Source organism: Dasypus novemcinctus, chromosome 7, assembly GCF_030445035.2.
Source record: "Dasypus novemcinctus isolate mDasNov1 chromosome 7, mDasNov1.1.hap2, whole genome shotgun sequence".
In the NCBI taxonomy this organism is placed as follows: Eukaryota; Metazoa; Chordata; class Mammalia; order Cingulata; family Dasypodidae; genus Dasypus; species Dasypus novemcinctus.
Window position 1 is genome coordinate 121,660,682 of NC_080679.1, and position 18,329 is coordinate 121,679,010.

The 18,329-nt window shown below is 36.6% G+C and overlaps 1 pseudogene; it reads left to right on the top strand.

Annotated features, from left to right (window-relative positions):
• Window positions 1–478: 478 nt before the first annotated feature.
• LOC101414950 (origin recognition complex subunit 6 pseudogene) lies at window positions 479–13,389 on the top strand (annotated as a pseudogene).
• The last annotated feature ends 4,940 nt before the right edge of the window (window positions 13,390–18,329 follow it).

Here is an 18,329-nt window from a genome sequence, read left to right on the forward strand (position 1 = left end):
CTTCTCTCAGAATTCTCTTTTTGTCTTTGGTATTTGACATTCAGTGCCTGGCATTTTCTGGAGAGGCTGTCCTCCTTTCCTATTTGGAAGTGAGGGTGGATCCACAGTACCCCATCAGTCCAGGCTGTGCAGGTTGAAGTTCCTGTCATTGCCTGGAAAGGCTGAGGTACCCACATCCCCTCCTATCCTACTTATGGGCAGGCATGGAGCTACAGTTGTCTGACTATTCAATCTGGGTGGACCAAAAGCACCTGCAGTTAACCAGAGAGGCTGGGGAAACACAGTCTTTCTCTTGTCCTATCAGGGGTGGAACCACAGGTAACCAACTGTTGAGTTTGTGCAGATCAAAAGTGCCTACATTTACCCTGAGAGGCTGAGGAAACACCATCCTCCTCCGATCCTATGGGGATGAGGCAGAGGTGGATATGGAACCGAAGGCACTCAACAAACCAGTCTGCATGGGTCAAAACTAACTGCAATGCCCAGAGAGTCTGAAGAAACACAGCTTCCCTATTATCCTATTGAGGGGCTGGAATGGAGCTACTGGTGTCCAATTATCCAGTCTGTGTGGGCTGAAAGCACCTGCAGTTTCCCCAAGAGGCAGAAGGAATACCAGCCCCCTCCTATTCATGGGGATGAAGGAGTAGAGATGGAATCCAAGATGCTCAACAAACTAGTTTATATGGGCTGGAAGTGCCTGCAGTTGCCCAGAGAGGCAGAGAAAACACAGCTCCTCTCCTATCCTATTGGGGTTCAGGGTTGGAGCCCCAGGTGTCTGACTATTCAGTTTGTGCTGGTCAAAATCTCCTGCAATTACCCAGAGAGGCTTGTCTGTGTTCCCCCAGCTTCTTCTGGCAGGGGCTAGAGCCTAGACTAGGGCTGCAATACAATCCGGGTAGAAAGAAGCCAATCCCTAACTTCGCTGTGATTTTCAGTCAACTCTGCTTCGCCTTATGCTGGTAGTGGAGTTAAAATGGTGGCCATTGGCCTCTTTCCAAATTGAACAGCTTTAAACTTTGTCTGTTCTTAGGATTATTCTTTAGCCACTCTAATTTAATAATCAGTAACTGAAGTCAGTGACCAACTGTCCCTTCCTCACCCATTTTTGGGAAATGGAGCTTTCAAAGCTAGCCACAGAATAGCTCCCAAGGCAGCTTGTACTGCAAGCACTGGCCTCTGTGGCATGGAGTGTTCTGCTCACAAACTCCTCCGCAGATGGGCAGTCTTCTCCTTCCATACTTTCAAGGATGTTACAGGATGTTCTTCTGGCCTCATGGGGCCTCCAAACAGGTGCTTTAGATAGCTGTGGGTGATTTCTTACTTCGCTGTAGTATGAAGCTCTGCCATTTTTGATCCTGCCATATGAAAGAAAGGAGAATCTCAAGGAGCTGAGGCCCTGGGGAGAGATAAGCCATATTTGCCTAATAGCTTGCCCCTGAAATCAGGAAGAAAGCAGAGCAGCTGAGCCTGAGAGAGGAAACATGGAGGGGAAGGCAGAGACCAGGCAGAGATTGCCCACCATCTTGCTTCAACACGTGGCAGCTGACTTTAGTGAGAAAATACCTCTTATGGTGCCTTGAGTTAGACTTTTTGCAGCCTTGGTACTGTAAGCTTTTACCCCAAGTAAATACCCTTTATAAAAGTCAACACATTTCAGGTACTTTGCATTGGCACCCTTTTTGGCAAACTAAAATACTTCAGAGTTTATGCTCATGACATGTTGAATCCAAAGCCTTGCATTTGGTGGTTAATTATCCACCCGTTGCCTGATTATGAAACTCGGAGGCTCAGAAGTGTATTTTTTTAATCCATCAAATAGGGCAGGCATTTTAGGTGCTCTTTACGTGAGGCTTACATATAGTCTGTAAGGAAACATATAGGTTAAAGCCCAGGGCAGGTAGGGAAGTACATGACTGCTCTCCTGGGGTGGTTACATATTTCTACAACAAAGACATATTGCCCAGAACATAGTAGAGGCCACATCCAGAAGGAAAGTCAAACCATCAAATCCAGTTTGTATCCCTCCTCTTTGAATATTATATTTTCTTCAAAATTGGTAGGCCTTGCATTGAACTCCTTGAGGGTTGTGGGGAGAGGTCCAAGAGTAGGGGGATCTGAATTCTCTCACCGAAAAAGTAAACGAGTGAGGAATTCCAGCACATCAGCTGCAAAGGCAAAAGCAGAAAGAGCAACAGAGAAGGAAAAAACTGAAAGACCAGAGTTAAAATTCCAGATTCTATTCTTCAATTGACTCCTGTCTTACACTGGGAACTTTGAGAAGTCGCTACTCTCCATATCATGGGAATGAAAACATTTGACATACTTAGCTCACAGACATCATTAAGTTTAAATATACATCAGGTATGAAAAGCCTTCAGAAAATTAATCAATTAAGATATTTTTGAAAGTACTTTTTAGTTTACAAAGCATTTTCAGATGCACTACTTCATTAGGTCTAGTAAAATGCCCTGTGAGTTAGAGTGAAATAAAGTAGAGGAACAACTGATTTATGTGACACCTCAGAGATAAAAATCTTACATAGGAATGAGTAACTGAGTTTTACGTACATTATATTTCCTGCACTATAGGGAGAAAGCCTACCACAAATTGAGAGTCTACACTGTGCCAACCCCTCCACATAAATTTTTTTTTCATTTTTTAAAATATATTTTTTATTGAAGTATATCATTCATACATGAACCTGCATAAACAATACGTATATACTAAAGATTGTGAACTTACAGAATAAACATGTATAACATCATACAGGAGTCACATATATCACCCCTCCACCAATACCTTACATTATTGTGAAACATTTGTTACAAACTATGGAAGAGCATCATCAAAATATTACTATCAACTATAGTCCCTATCTTATATTTGGTGTATTTTTCCCCCAATCTGCCCTATTTTTGAAAATATATTTTTATTACATAAGTTGTGAACTTACAAAACAATCATGCACATGTGTATAATTTCCATACAGCACCCCTTCACCAACACACCACACCATGGTGGAACATTTGTTACAGATTATAAGATAATATCATCAGACTATTACCACCAACCAGTCCATAGCGTACATTTGGTACATTTTTTCCATACACCTCCATTATCCACACAGTATATTTTTTAATTGATGCAAGAATATTACAGTATTGCTGTTAACCACAGTCTATAGATCACGTGAACTGAAGTTTTCCCATGCTTCTCCCCACCCTGCAATAGTGATATACATCTGCTCTGACTTGCAAAAGGACACTCTTGCATCTATACCCTCAACCACAATTCTCATCCACCTCTGGGTTCACTGTTATTCAGTCCCTAAATTATTCTTTAGCTTTCTTTCTACTGACATTTACTTCCCCAAGCTACCCTTTTCAGCTGCAATCCAATTTATAAACCAGATGCTACCACTATAATATGTTACCATCAACTCTACCCATTTCCGCACATTTACAGTCAAGTTAAAACTTCTGCATACATTAGGCATCAGTACTATTGCACTCATTTCATTGATGAAGAAATTGAGAATTAAAAGGCTGAAATAAGGTATAAATGTATCATTTGAACAAGTGGTAGAGCCAGGATGTTACTCTTTGACTACAAAGTTAGCTTTACTTGCACTGCATCTTGATTTATGTCTTATTTTTTTTTCTCGTAATAATAGAATTTCAGCTTAGTCATGTCTCCTGATCTCTAGACACCAGAGAAATCATCTTTTCCTTCCAAATTCATTATTGAACATCGTTTTTAACGTCTTTTTGCTACTTAAATCTTTATAAAGAAAATGGACCAAGCAAAACTTTCTCCACATTATTCTAGCATAAGAAAACCCAGAATCAAGAGAATTCAACAGGAGGAGAGACCATCTTTCCCAGGGAGCAAAGAGTTCCATTTGGTTCTTTTTGTTATTTAATTGATGGCTGTGTTTTCTCTCTAAATAGAGAAATAGCAAATGTTTCTCTAGACCATAACAGAGGGATAACTTTTCTTCTCCAGCATACAGATGTCAGAACTCTTTTAATACGATAAATACAATTATCTTGAGGTGGGATTAGATTTGACATTCTCTAAGAAGAACTAATGCTTGTTTTCACAATGATGCTTACTTCATAAATGATATAGGAAAGATAATCAGATAGCACTGGGTTCTTCAGAGTTAAACTGACAATAGTTGGTTTGGCCACATTCCCCCAGGTTCATGGATCCACAACCATGTCCTTCTGAAGCATCCAAGACAGATAGGAGGAGATCCTCAGAGAGCATCAGCTAAAGTCTAATTTCACTGCAATTTTCCAAAATGCAAGAAGGAACCAAGGTGGCATCAGCTTTTATGTTTGGAGGAATGGAAGGTGTTAGGGACTCACTAGCCTAGGAAACCTGGACATGGGAGGCCCAGGAAGGAAGAAACAGATCAGGAGTGGAGGGAAATACCATCAAGACACCATCCTGGTTGAGTCTAAAACTGTAAGGCAATCTCTATAGAAGAAATTTAGGAGGAACATAGATAAGGACATGAAGACAGGGAAAAGGAAAATGCATTTTCACATCAAGTGTACTGTTTTAACTTTGATTGGATAGGTATTTATGGTAATTCTTTCTTTGAGTTTCTGATAAAAAATATTCTTAGCGGTTGTTAGGAATAAAATCCTCTTGAATCACCTCTGGTGCCACTTTGCTGAGTGCTTTTCTCCTTTTTTGCATTGAAAGGGATACAAAAGTAGGAATTTTAATCTTTGTTCCTTCTGTGAGGTAATACCCTTGTGTGATTTGCCTTATTCAGCCTTTCTATATGCCCCATAGACTGGAATACTTAGACCTGGTGAAGATAAAGAGACTCAAGGGGGTCTGTATTGCAATGGGTAAGAACTTGCCTTATTTAAATTTTAAAAATGCTTTCAAACTTTAGCTGTTAAGGGATTATTTGGAGAAAACTACAATACTAGAAAGTAATATATTAATTATATAAATGTGTATATGTATAATTAATTGATGATCTATGTTATTAAAGATGCCCCCTGCAGGGTGAACCTGGGAATGGGACCATGTTGCACTCAGTTCTCACTTTAAAAATTAAGATTTTAGGGAACTTTACGATTAAAATAATATATTGCAAATACGTTCTGAATGAGGAGGATTGTGCTTTTTGAAAAGCCTTGCCAAAACGGTTCATAAAAGAGATGTTGATTGTTCCCAAACTAGAGTGGTGTTATAATGCCACTTGAGGCATTATTTATTTTTTTCAACTTCCATTCAAGTCTTGACCAAGAACATGGAGAACAATTCCCTTCTTAATAGCCTTTTTATTCATAGTATCGAGTGTGGCACAATAGTGCAATTTTCAAAATTGAAGCTGCTCAAGAAATTATTAGCATTCAACTAAAATGTTCTCTTTGCCCAGAATGTATATTTCTAGATTCAAAAAAATATGGTTAAAGCTAATCCAAATAAGCCGCAAGAAATAGAATCATTTAGCTGTATATTACTTTTACATACAATTTTATACCTATTTGTTTCAGAGCTTTTGTGTTGTGTAGGCTTTATATTTTAATATACTAAGAAGTATGCCAATAGCACACAGGTTAACTATCCATTACTGGATACAGCAATTGTCAGGTAAAGTGCTTTAAATCCATGCATCATAGCCAGTTTATGAAGAGCAACGATTTTCAAAAGTGTAGGAAAGTACAATTCAGGCCACTTTCTTGTGAATGAGATTGGGACACTTTTCAGAATTTACTCTTAATATGAATCCACTAGCAATTCCAAGATCAATAGAATGTTTATCATTAAAGCACACATAAAAGGAGGCATAGTGCAGCACAGAACAATCTCAGAATTTATCATCAAAGGCCTGGACTCGAAGCTATTTACATCACTCACTAAAGGTCTGCCTTGTAGAAAACCACTTTTTTTTTTTTTGCATCTCAGTTCTCAAGCTCAGGAAGGCAAACTTTTTCTAACCCTAATTAATCACAGGGATTTTGCATGACCCAAATAAATAAACTTACTGTACACCTTATTATAAAAATGGATATATGCTCAAGTTGGGAAAGGCTACTCTTCATTATCTAAACTATATATATATTATTCCTGATAAATTCTGTTAATATTTTCTTCTATGTTGTCAAGGGGCATACACTTATTGACAAAGAATCAGACTTCTATGTTTAGAGCCTTGCACCTGTACGCATAATTACTAGAATCACACTGTTAGGCAGGCTAGGAACTAAGAACTATTGGAGAGAGAATGTGTTTCATGAGGCCATGGACATTATTGAACTTATTTAGCTGAAAAAAATTAATTTCTAAGAAATAGACATTTACAGAAATAGACATTTACAGAAGCAAAAGAGGAAAAAATATATATTTAGTCACATTAAAATTGTACTCAGACAACCAAAATTGTGGTTTTTTTCTCTGTATTGTTTTTAGCTCTGTTCTTGGGAGAAAACTCTTTCTTTGGATTAGTGAAAGAAAAATACTGTTCACTTCCAATATCCAATCCTGTATTCAAAATTTTTAAATAAAACCGTATTTTCCTAGGGTGCATGTTAAATATCTTATTTGTTTGTTTCTTCAATGGGACTAGAGATCATCTGCAACAAAACTATGCAAACAAAGTGACTGGAAGCAGTCTGTTTGTTACATGCAAATCTGTACATATATTGCACTGAGTTTTAGCATAGCATGGGAAGAATGTGTCTCCTTTTTCTAAGATTTGGTTTACTATATAATTATGATAATAATGAGAAGTACTATAATTATAACTATTATTTATTGAATGCCTCCTATGGACTGGATCCTTAATAAGCATTAATTCTACTCATCATCAGAATCCAATGCATGTGATTAGAGTCTTCATTTTACAAATGAGGAAGGTGATACTCAGAGTCATTAAAGATGTTTCTCAAGCTGAGAAATGGCAAAGCAGGGCCATGATTTGAATCCAGGCCAGAGAAACTCCACATTTCTACTTTTGCATTACCTCATACAGAGCACAGCTGTCAAATTTCAAAACTTTTGGTTTCACAGATCTCTTTGAATGTGATGCATGCCACAAGAGTATAGAATTTATAAATGTGATCATTTTGTAAACATAACACAACAGAATCTTATAGTAACACATTCAGGCACTAAGATTACAACAACCAAAAATCATTCTCTTCATTTCTTTAAGATAAATTGGGATAATTGTTGACAGAAAAAGAATGGAATTGTCAGTCTGCCTGCATAACCAAACAGTAAATAAATCCCTGTTTCTTGGGTGTCATTTGTATTATTTCAGTTTATTTTGTTTGTCACGTATGTTCTTGGAGTGAGAAATCATTCAAGTGCGAAGTTAAGAGAGGCTGGTATAGCTCATTCATTAATTTTCACAGCACTTAAAATTAAAGTAAGAAGTTTAAAAATTTAGCTTCATTTCAAATCGCATATAGCACTATGATTTTCTAGAAATGCAGCAAACTGATTAAATTGCATTAGTGCAAGATAATCACCCAGCAAAAGAGAAAAATATTAAACACTATATACCCTATCCAATTTCAAAGACCCTGTCTTTTAGTGTTTAAATGCCATCTGGTTATCAAAAAATAACACTCCAGTTAATGCCACATGAATACAAAGCCATGGGAATAACAAAGATAAATGAATGGTACCTCATACTGTAGAATAATTCCTTGAACTTGCTAATAAAAGTCAAACTTACAATTGTATTTAAAAAGAATCCTCCTAGAGTTTAAATGTTGTGGTTAAATTACCATCCTTGGAAAAAATAAGGAAGAGAAAGTAAGAGAATGTTGGTTGTTTTTTTCTATGACCATGTCAGCAAAGGCACTGCTAAGAGACTAAACTGGTAAGGAAATACCTTATTTATGAACACATCTGTATAGGGTCTTTAAATATTTTAGGTTCTTCTATTAGTAAGAATAACTTAGAATGATTTTACTTTCTAGGATGCCAAAATAAATAATTATTTTTTTTCTGGCAGATTCAGATCCATATGCAACACAGAACTTGTGTTATTTGATAGAACATTTGGATACTAAATGAATCTTTGGAACTTATTTATTGCTCCAAATGTTACCAAAAATGTTTTGAATAATGTTTAATTCATTGATTAAGTCCATCTGAACTATTTCTCTAGCTCATTAAAGTGCTGAAACTTTCAAACTGGTGATAAATTGTTGATAATTTCCCCCAAAAGCTTCATGCCATCTCCATGCCATTAAAAATCTATTCAAAGTTCAATTTCAACTTCTACACTTTTAATGCTGTCTTTCCATTTATTCTCACTTTTCAACTAAATCTCCCTAGATGTGAAGGTATTTTGAAGTGTGGAGAATGGACTTAAAAATTAGTATAATTCTGCCTAAAGTCTGTATAAGGTCCCTAAAGATTTATGTTAAGAATCCTAGAATACCTACCTTTCAGTAATTCATGTATTCAGATGCTCATGATTGAATGAAAAAGTGACTGGTTCTAAAATACAATCATAAATTAAATAGTCAAACTATTGAAAAGGCCAAGGCAAGTAAAGAGCTGAGACGATTATCTGGATAATTCAAAACGAAACTTGTAGAATATCATAGATTCACAGGGTTTTCAAATATATTAAACCAAATCTCCATGTTAATCAATGTCAGAAGACTAAATACCCTTTTATTGGCTGAAGCTGGTCCTTTTGAAATTCAGGACTTCCAGGGAATGCATTCCCTTTGGCCATGCCATGCCTGGGGTCATGCCCTCTGGACTCCTTGGTCCCTGATATCACACGGGTCTGCCTCAAATATAGTCTTGGCTCTCTTTTTCTCTGTCCATACTGGGTTAATCGGTCATCCCACCTGTGAGCTGGCTCAGCTCCACACCCACACTTCACGCTCTATTTAGGCTTTTCCTAAGTGAGGCTGTTACAGCATGGCTGGGTCCCATTTCGAGATAGCTCTCAGGATCTCAATGCGCTCAGTGTATTCTATCATTCCCAAATAGCCCAATAGCCACAGCCTTCTCTGACTCCACTCTGTCCCCACTTTCTTGATCAATCTGCACATTTTAGCCCTCAAAGGTCAAAAGCTTGTTCTGATGGGACTGGGAAGATTTTCCACAAGGAGTCCTAAATATAGCTACAATAATCCCAGAGCTCATAAGCAAGTATGCACATTAGCACCAAACAGTGACCTTGGCTTATAATTTTATTGCAATCAACTTCCTTTGGAACAGAGGTAATAGCCTGCATATGCTAATTAGATAGATTTATGTAGACATTATGGTAACTAGGACTAGAGACATAAATACGCTTATCTTAGAATTTTAAAAAAACCTGTTAACCCTCAAATTTGAGAATGCTACAGAGGTGATTTATACATGATACAGATGGAAAATTTTTTAGCTTTGATTTACAGGATGTAAGAAAGAGTGATCTTGAAGACTTCCATCCATTTAAAAAGAAATGAGTGGAAATGGATGTGGCTCAACAATTGGGTTCCCGTCTACCGTATAAGAGGTCTAGGGTTTGATCCCCAGGGCCTCCCACACAGTGAGCTGGCCCACACAGAGTGCCGGCCCACTCAGGACTGCGGCCCCGCTCAGGAGTGCTGCCCTGTGTGGGGACGTCACCCTGCATGGGAAAGTTGCCCCTCACAGGAGTAACGGCCAACATGAAGAGCTGGTGCAGCAAGATGACGCAACAAGAGACACAGAGGAGAGAAAATAAGAAGATGTAGAACAGGGGAGCTGAAGTGGTGCAAGAGAGTAATTGCCTCTCTCACACTCTGAAAGTTCCCAGGATCAATTCCTGGAGCTGCCTATTGAGAATACAAGGAACACAGAAGAACACATGGTGAATGGACACAGAGCAGACAGTGGGGGAACACGGGGAGAAATAAATTAAAAATAAATCTTTAAAAAAGAAGAAGAAGAAATGGGGAGTGGATGTGGCTCAAGCCATTGAGCGCCCACTTCCCACATGGGAGGCCCCAGGTTCAGCCCCCAGTGCCTCCTAAAAACAAAAAAGCTACCAACAAGCAAAACAAATGAAAAAACCAACTCAGGAAAGTTAATGTGGCCCAGTGCCAAGCACTGGCTTTTCACATACAAGGTCGCAGGTTCAATCCTCAGCCCCAGTACCTCAAAAAAAAGAGAAAGAAATGATTTTAATCTTGTATCAATAACTTTAGTCTGTGTTTTCCATTTTTGTAAGCTAAAAACAATGGTGGAGGCTATTTGTGCTTATTTATGAAAGGAAGGGGGCATGAAAGGAAGGGGAAATCAGTGAATAGAGAAGAAAGTTGATTAAATCACAGAAATACATGCTAATAATAGTTGAGCTACGCCCTTGCTGTACACCAGGCACTATTCTCAGCACTATACGTATATTTAATAATCACAATAACTCCAAAAGTTCGGTACTGTCATTATTGCCATATCATAGAGAAAACTGAGGCACAGAAAGTTTAACCAATTTCCACAGTGGTAGCAAAAGTACCTACTCATGTAGCAAGCCCACTGACACACATTTAGTGCATGCAAAAGCCAGAATTTTAACTGATGGCATTAGCACTCCCGACCTTAGAGGTAAATTGCTACAGTAAAAAAAGCAAATCAGGCCTGAATGAGTCACATAAGGCATATTGTTTCCTCCTAAGGTGCTTTTATTTCAATTCTGGAGGTAAGACTTATAAAATTGAAATCTAAAATGGAACACAATTCTAGTTTAAGTGCAAACTCATTGACGTCATAATGGTTAACATAACATAATGGCAGGAGCTGGGCTTTTGGAGACAAACCTAAGTTCACATCTGAATGCTATCCTTGCACTTTATGTGAGCATGGGAAAGTTACCTAACATCTCCTTGACTCAGCTTTCTCATTTGTAAAATGAGGATAATAATAGCTAGTAGTATTGTTGTAATAGTTGTTATTATAGTAACTACCTTATAGGATGGCTGTGAGGATTAAATGACATGATGATGCATTTAAGACAGAGGGTTGTCAACTCCTAATGGAGGCCATCTTAACTAATATTAACATTTTAGTGTGAAGATAACTCTCTGTGAAACAAAGTTGAGAAATGAGGAGGAGCGATGAGAGGTGGGATGTTAGGGAAGGATTCCTATGATTAGCAATTATACATATTGATTGATGGAAGATATTGGACTAAAATCGCACCTTAAAGAATGGGCAAAATGTTCATAAATGAAAAAGAGAAAATATTCCAGTTACCCTCTTTGATGTCAAAGAAAGTCACCTAAAACAGGAGGTTTAAGTACGACCCAGAGTCATACAACATTTTTTAAAATATCCAAGTTTCAATCAAAGGAATAATAATACTCCAAACTGAATGAAATCATACATTCAACAGATGCCAGTAGTCAGATGACAGAGATTTATCAATAGAGCTGCCAGGTGGAGGTAGAAGACCAGGTGTCGCACTTGGCCTCTATTAACGCCCAAGGCAGGGGGATAGCTGGAGACTCCCCACGACTGCTGAAAAGATGTAGGGTTTGCCCTCTTGCTGTCCACCAACACTGTGGCATAACTGGCCCTGATTTGCCACCTGGCCTCCTATGTACCACTGCAACAGGGAGGGGAGAGGCCCCCTTCGTTACTGCAGGGAGGTGGGGAAGTTCAGGCTCCCCATGTAACTACCTCTGTCACACAGCAGGGTGGGTGTTCACTGCGCTCCCATGGGGATGAAATTCCAGACCATTCAGCCTTCTCTTTCACCACCCCAGCCAAGGCATTGAATCACCTCATTATAGCCTGGAAGGCGTGGAAATCTAGAACACATTTGGCCTTTGTTGATGTGGCTGGGGTGGGCCAGGTTTTTATTTTTCTTTGTGGTCTTGTCTAAAAGTTTTCTACTCTGTTAGACTGCCCCTTTTCTTATAATATGGCTAGAAAGAACAGACTTTTGCTCTTTGTGTATATCTGTACCTACTGGCATCTTCTGGGTTTTGACTTACTCAGCCCCAACTCTGGGATGTATGAGGCAGAAAGAAAATTCAGAGAACTCACCATCATACATTCCTTGGGTATCATGCTCCCTCAAAATTTTAGGGTCTTCTTATGTTTGTTTAATATATAATATACAAAGTTTTTAGTTATACTTATTCGTAGGAATAAGGATCAGTATATCTGCCCCATCTTCCCATTAGGATAAGATTCAAAGGTGAATTTTGTTGAATGTAAAGTATAGCGCAATAGAAACATAATTGATATTTTAATAGTGACTAGCATTCTGTAACCTTGCTACATTTCCTTATTATTTCTAATAGGTTTTTTTTTTTTGAGATTTCTTAAGATTTTCTACATAAATGATCATTTGCCTGCAACTAAACAGGATTCTTTCCTTCTTTAAATTTGGATGTATTTTCTTTATTTTTAATTCTTTTTTTATACTGGCTAAAACTTCCCATGCACTGTTGAAGAAGAGTGATGAAAGTAATTCATATTATTTGATATTCCAATATTAACATTTTATTTTACTTCTAGTATGAATGTTAGTTACTATTCTCTGGGATTATATAGAATAGAAAAAAACAATTTTGAAAATACATAACTACCATGGAGTTGGGGCTGACCACCGGCTTAGCCCCTTGCTTTGGCAGCACCCACCCAGTCCAACATGCTGAGTAATGGAAAATAGAATGAAGTGTTATTTTTGGTTTTGGAAAAATTGAAAAACTTGCTTCTGCCTAGAAAACAGAGGAGCACTCACGACTGTCCCAGGTGAGGTGTGCTGGCCTGTCTGCACATACCACAGCAAGCAGCAACGCAGCCATGTGCCGGGACCTTGCCGCAGCCTTTATGACATGCCCCTTGGACAGGGCTGAGTTAATTAACCTTTCTGGTTTGAACAAGAAGATGTATCCGTGCTACCTTAAATCTTTTGAGTGTTTACTGGCCTGAATTCAAACAGTGGAATAAGAGACCTAGCTGTACAGTTTGGCTGTCCAGAAGCAGTGAACATGGCTTCAGAGATACTGGAAAGCTGTGAATCCTGTCTTCCACGGATACAGAAAATAGACCTTGACTTCTCCAGGCCCCTTTTCACCACTGCTGCATTTCTTTCAGCATGCAAAGTTCTGAAGCTAAAAGTGGATAAAAATAAAATGATAGACAAGTAATGTAAAAAAGGCCATCTTTGATTGACTCTGTAAATAATTAGAGATTGAACAGCAGATTGATGGAGAGCCTAGAGATTTAACTATTCCATCACAAAAAATGAAGTCAGTGGTTGAACCCACCACAAATGAAACAGAGAAAGTAGTAAAGATCCCACATAAGCTGCAGAAAGATGAAGATCTGTCTTAGGATTATGAAGAGTGGAAAAGGAAAATTTTGGAAAATGCTGCTGAAACACAAAAGGCTACAGCAGACTAATTTCAGTTTCCAGGCTATATGCTCCAAGCCAACAGTACATCTGCCATCTCCAGGAAGACTTGAGGGCTTGGGAATTTTATTTGAACTTTTATAAGAAGGATCCTAAGACTATATTGCCTTAATAGCAAAGAAACCAGCATCGGGTCTGAATTCCTGGGTAGCATGCTGATACCCTGACATTGGCAACATAAACTCAACCACAGTATCTGATTTCTATAGCCTTGCCTTAGCACAGCTCTGTGCTTTCCTACAAAATGGAACTGGAAGTGTTTTGTTTTTTTGTAAACAGCAGCAGTCTTATATCCTATCCAAAATATAAATTCAGGTTACGTGGAATCTTACAGATTTTACATGTTTGTACACATTTCTTGGTTTGACTGAATCAAGATACAGTACAGCTTAAGTTAAAAAATGTTATTTTATACATACACACACACAAAAAGTAAATATGTAACTATAGTTCAACATAAGAAAAATACCAGACAACCCAAATCAATGGAAGTACCTGACCAGTCCTTTTCAAAAATGTTAGGGTCATCATAAAATAGGAGACTGAAAAACCTTCCCAACAAGGAAGTCTCCCAAGCTAAGGAGACATGCCAGCTGAATATAGTATAGTACCCTGGAAGGTATTCCAGAACAGAAAAAGTATAATAGCAGCAAAGAAATCTGCTTAAAGTGTGAACTTTAGTTAATAATAGAAGAAATCTCAATAAAATTACAAAACATTTTTTAATTAAATAAAATGAAAATACAAATCTGTTGTATTTTTGGGATGCAGTGAAATCAATATTTAGAGAGAAATTTATAGTTTTGAGTCTATGTACTAGAAAAGAAGAAACATCTAAAATCAATAGTTTCCACATCAGGTAAGTAGAGAAAGAAGAGCAATAGGAACCTAATGCAAGCAAATTAGAAGAAATCAGTGAAATTGAAAGCAGGAAAACAAAAGATAATCAATGAAACCAGAAGCTGGTCTTTGAAAATATAAGTATAATTGATATATCTTTAGCCAGAATAACCAAGAATAAAAGAGAGAAGACAAAAATTAATATTATCAAAAGGCGGTACTACTCATATCATGGACATTAAAAAGATAAAAAAGAATATCATTAACAAATCTGTGCTTATAAATTTGATAACTTCAATAAATGGACAAATTCCATGAAAGATATAATCTACCAAAACTCACACAAGGAGAAACAGATCATTTGAATAGGCCCATTTCTATTAAATAATTGTCAGTATTTGTAACTTTCCACAATAGAAAGCACCAGGCCCAGATGGCTTCACTGATGAATTTTACCAAATTTTAAAGTAGAAAGTTTACATCCATTTTCTACAATTTCTTTCCAAAAATGAAGGTAAAAGAACAAATTCTATCTCATTCTGTGAATCAAGTATTACCCTAATAACAGAACCAATTAAAAAATTACAAACGAAGGAAATTACAGACTAATATCTTTCATGAGTAAAACTGCAAAAATCCTCTACAAAATATTAGGAAATAAAATACAATAATGTGTAAAAATAATTGACCACCACAACTAAGTGAGATTTATTCCAGATATGCAGATATGCAGTTAGTTCAATATTTGAAAATCAATGAACAAAAAACATCACATCAACAAGCTAAAAGTAATAAAGCATAATCATATGAATAGATAGGAAAAAAGCATTCAACAAAATCCATCACACATTCATGATACAACCTCACAGCAAAATAAGAATACTGGAGAAATTCCTTAATGTGATAGAGAACATCTACAAAGTATGATACTAAATGTTGAGAAAGTAGATGTTTCCCTATCAGACTAAGAACCAGGCACAGATGTCCTACCTTACCACTCCTATTTTCAACATTGTATGGGAAATCTTAGCTAGTGAGGTCAGACAAGAGAAGGGAATACAAGGTATACCAATCTGGAAAGAAGAAATAAAACTGTATTTGTTTGCAGAGAATATGATTGTCTATGTAGAAAATTTCCTAAGAATAGACTAAACCTTTACAACTAATAGCAATTATAGCAAGGTTTAGGATACAAGTTTAATAAGCAAAATTCAATTGTATTCCCAAAAACCATCAATTGCATTCCTATATACCAGATATTAACAATTGGAGTTTTAATTTAAAAATACGAGACCATTTACATCAACATCAAAGAAGGTATGTTGACCCATTTCTAATTGATTTTGTGAAATGGTGTGAGGTTGGAGTCCAATTTAATTCTTTTGCATATGGATATCCAGTTTTCCCAGAACCATTTTTTGACGAACATAGTTTACCCATTGATTAGACATGGCATTCTTGTAAAAAAAATCCTTTGGACATACATGTGTGAGTTTATTTCTGAAATTTTAATTTATTCCATTGATCTATATTTATGACCTTGTGCCAAAATCACATTTCACCTACTGTAGTTTTGTAATAAGTTGTGAAATTGGGATGTGTGATTTCTCCAACCTTTTTCTTCTCTTACAAAGACTTTTTTGGCTATTCAGGGCCATTTACCTTTTCATATGAATTTACTAGTTACCTTTTCCATTTCTGCAAAAAAGGCTGTTTAAAGTTTAATTAGGATTGTGTTGAATCTGCAAATTGGTTTGAATAGTACTGACATCTTAACAATGTTAAGAGATAATACTGTGAAACTCTTAGTAGAAATCATAGAGAAATATCTTCAGGACCTTGGATTAGGAAATAGGATGAGCAATAAAAGAGAAAATAGATAAATTGGGCTTCATTAAAATTAAAAACATTTGTGCATCAAAAGAAAGTATCAAGGAAATAAAAAGGCAACATATATAATAGGTAATATATTTTGAAACTGTAAATCTAATGAGGGTTTAATATCTAGAATATATAAAGAACTCCTAAGATTCAAAAACAAAATGAGTAGCATCCCAATTTTAAAAATACAATCGTCTTGAATAGACATTTCTCCAAAGAATATATACAATTGGCTAATAAGCATATTAAAGATGGTTGTAGCAGTTTGGCATTATTTATGAATTCCAAAAGTAGATACTGGATTATGTTTGTAAACTGGTCTGCTCCTCTGGGCATATTACATTATATTGGATTTGGAGGTTTCACTTTTGCTTGATTAAATAATGATTGGGGCTTTGGTTGGACCACATCAGTAGGACTCCCACCAAGGGGGCAGGGACTCACAAAGAAACTGCACTGCAGAGACGGGAGATTGGAGTTTTGAGTTGGAGCCCAGGAAGTAAATACATGGGAGAGAGCAGAGCAGCTGATTCCAGAGAAATGAGCCCAGGAAGACAGACACCAAGGAAGCCTGAACCCTTGCAAATGTTGGTAGCCATTTTGCTCCAATACATGGCAATAGACTTTGGTGAGGGAAGTAATTTACACTTTATCATCTGGTAATTGTAAGATTTTACCCCCAAAAAATCACCCTTTATAAAAAGCAACTGATGTCTGGTGTTTTGCATCATCACCTCTTTGGCTGACTAATACAATGCTCAGCATCATTAGTCATTAAGGACTACAAATTCAAAACCACAATGAGGTACCACTTCACCAAAATGTCTTCTGTTTAAAAAAATGGAAAATAACAAATGTTGGTGAGAATGCAGAGGAATAGGTATTCTTGTACATTGCTGGTTGGAATGTGAAATGGTGCAACCACTGTAGAAACAATTTGGCAGTTCCAGAAAAATTAGGCAATTACCATATGACCCTGGAATTGCACTTATAGGTAGATACGCCAAAGAATTGAAAAAAGGAACTTGAACAAATATTTATACACCAATATACACAGCAACATTATTCATAATAGAGAAAGGTAGTAACAATCCAAGTGTCTAGCAAAAGAAAAAAAAAAACAAAATATGTGGTATATACATACAATGGAATATTACTCCATCATAAAAGAGAATGGAGTTCTGATTCATGTTACAAAATGGACAAACCTTGAAGACAACATTTTGCATGAAATAAGATAGGTACAAAATGACAAATATGAAATAACTAGAATATGCAAGTTAATACAAACGGTAAGTGGATTACAGGGCTACCAAATGCAGGGCAGGGGAATGTGAAGTTAAAATTTTACGGGTATAGATTTTCTACTTGGGAAAATGGAAAAATTTTTGTAATGGATGATGATGATGGCAGCACAACATTTTGAATATAATTAATAACAGTGAACTATTTATTTTAAATTGTTAAAATAGAACATTTTATTGTATACATGTTGCCACAGTATTCTTTAATTAAAAAATGAAAAATGAAAGGACATACTTAGGAATAATTTGAACAAAATATGTGCAAGGTGTATATGAAGAAAACAACAAGACTCTGGTGAAAGAAATCAAAGATCTAAATAGATGGAGAGATACTGCATGTTAATGGAAAAGAAGACTCAATATTGTTAAGACGTCTGTTCTTTCCAAGTTGATCTATGGGTTCAATGAAATCTCAGTCAAAATCTCAGCAAGTTAATTTGTGGATATAGATGATCTGATTCTAAAGTTTATATGGAAAGGCCAAAGAGTGAGAATTGCAAGCACAATTCTGAAAAGAATAAATTTTGAGGGTTTCAAGACTTAATATATATTAATATTTTATCTTAATACAATATCTAAAGCAATGCAGTATTGGCAAAATAGGGTAGACATAGATCAGTGGAAGAGAAGATAAAGCTAGATACAGATTAGCGCAAATACAGGTAACTGATCTTTGACAAGTAGCAAAGGCAATTGAATGGAAAAAGTATAGTCTTCTCAACAAATGGTAGTGGTACAACTGGACATCCAAATGCAAAAAGAGAAAAAAAAGAATCTAGACAGAGACACAGACACTATAACTTTCACAAAAATTAACTCACATTGGGTCATAGACCTAATTGTAAAACTATAAAAATTCTAGAAAATTTAAGTGACCTTGGGTATGAAGATGACTTTTTTAGATA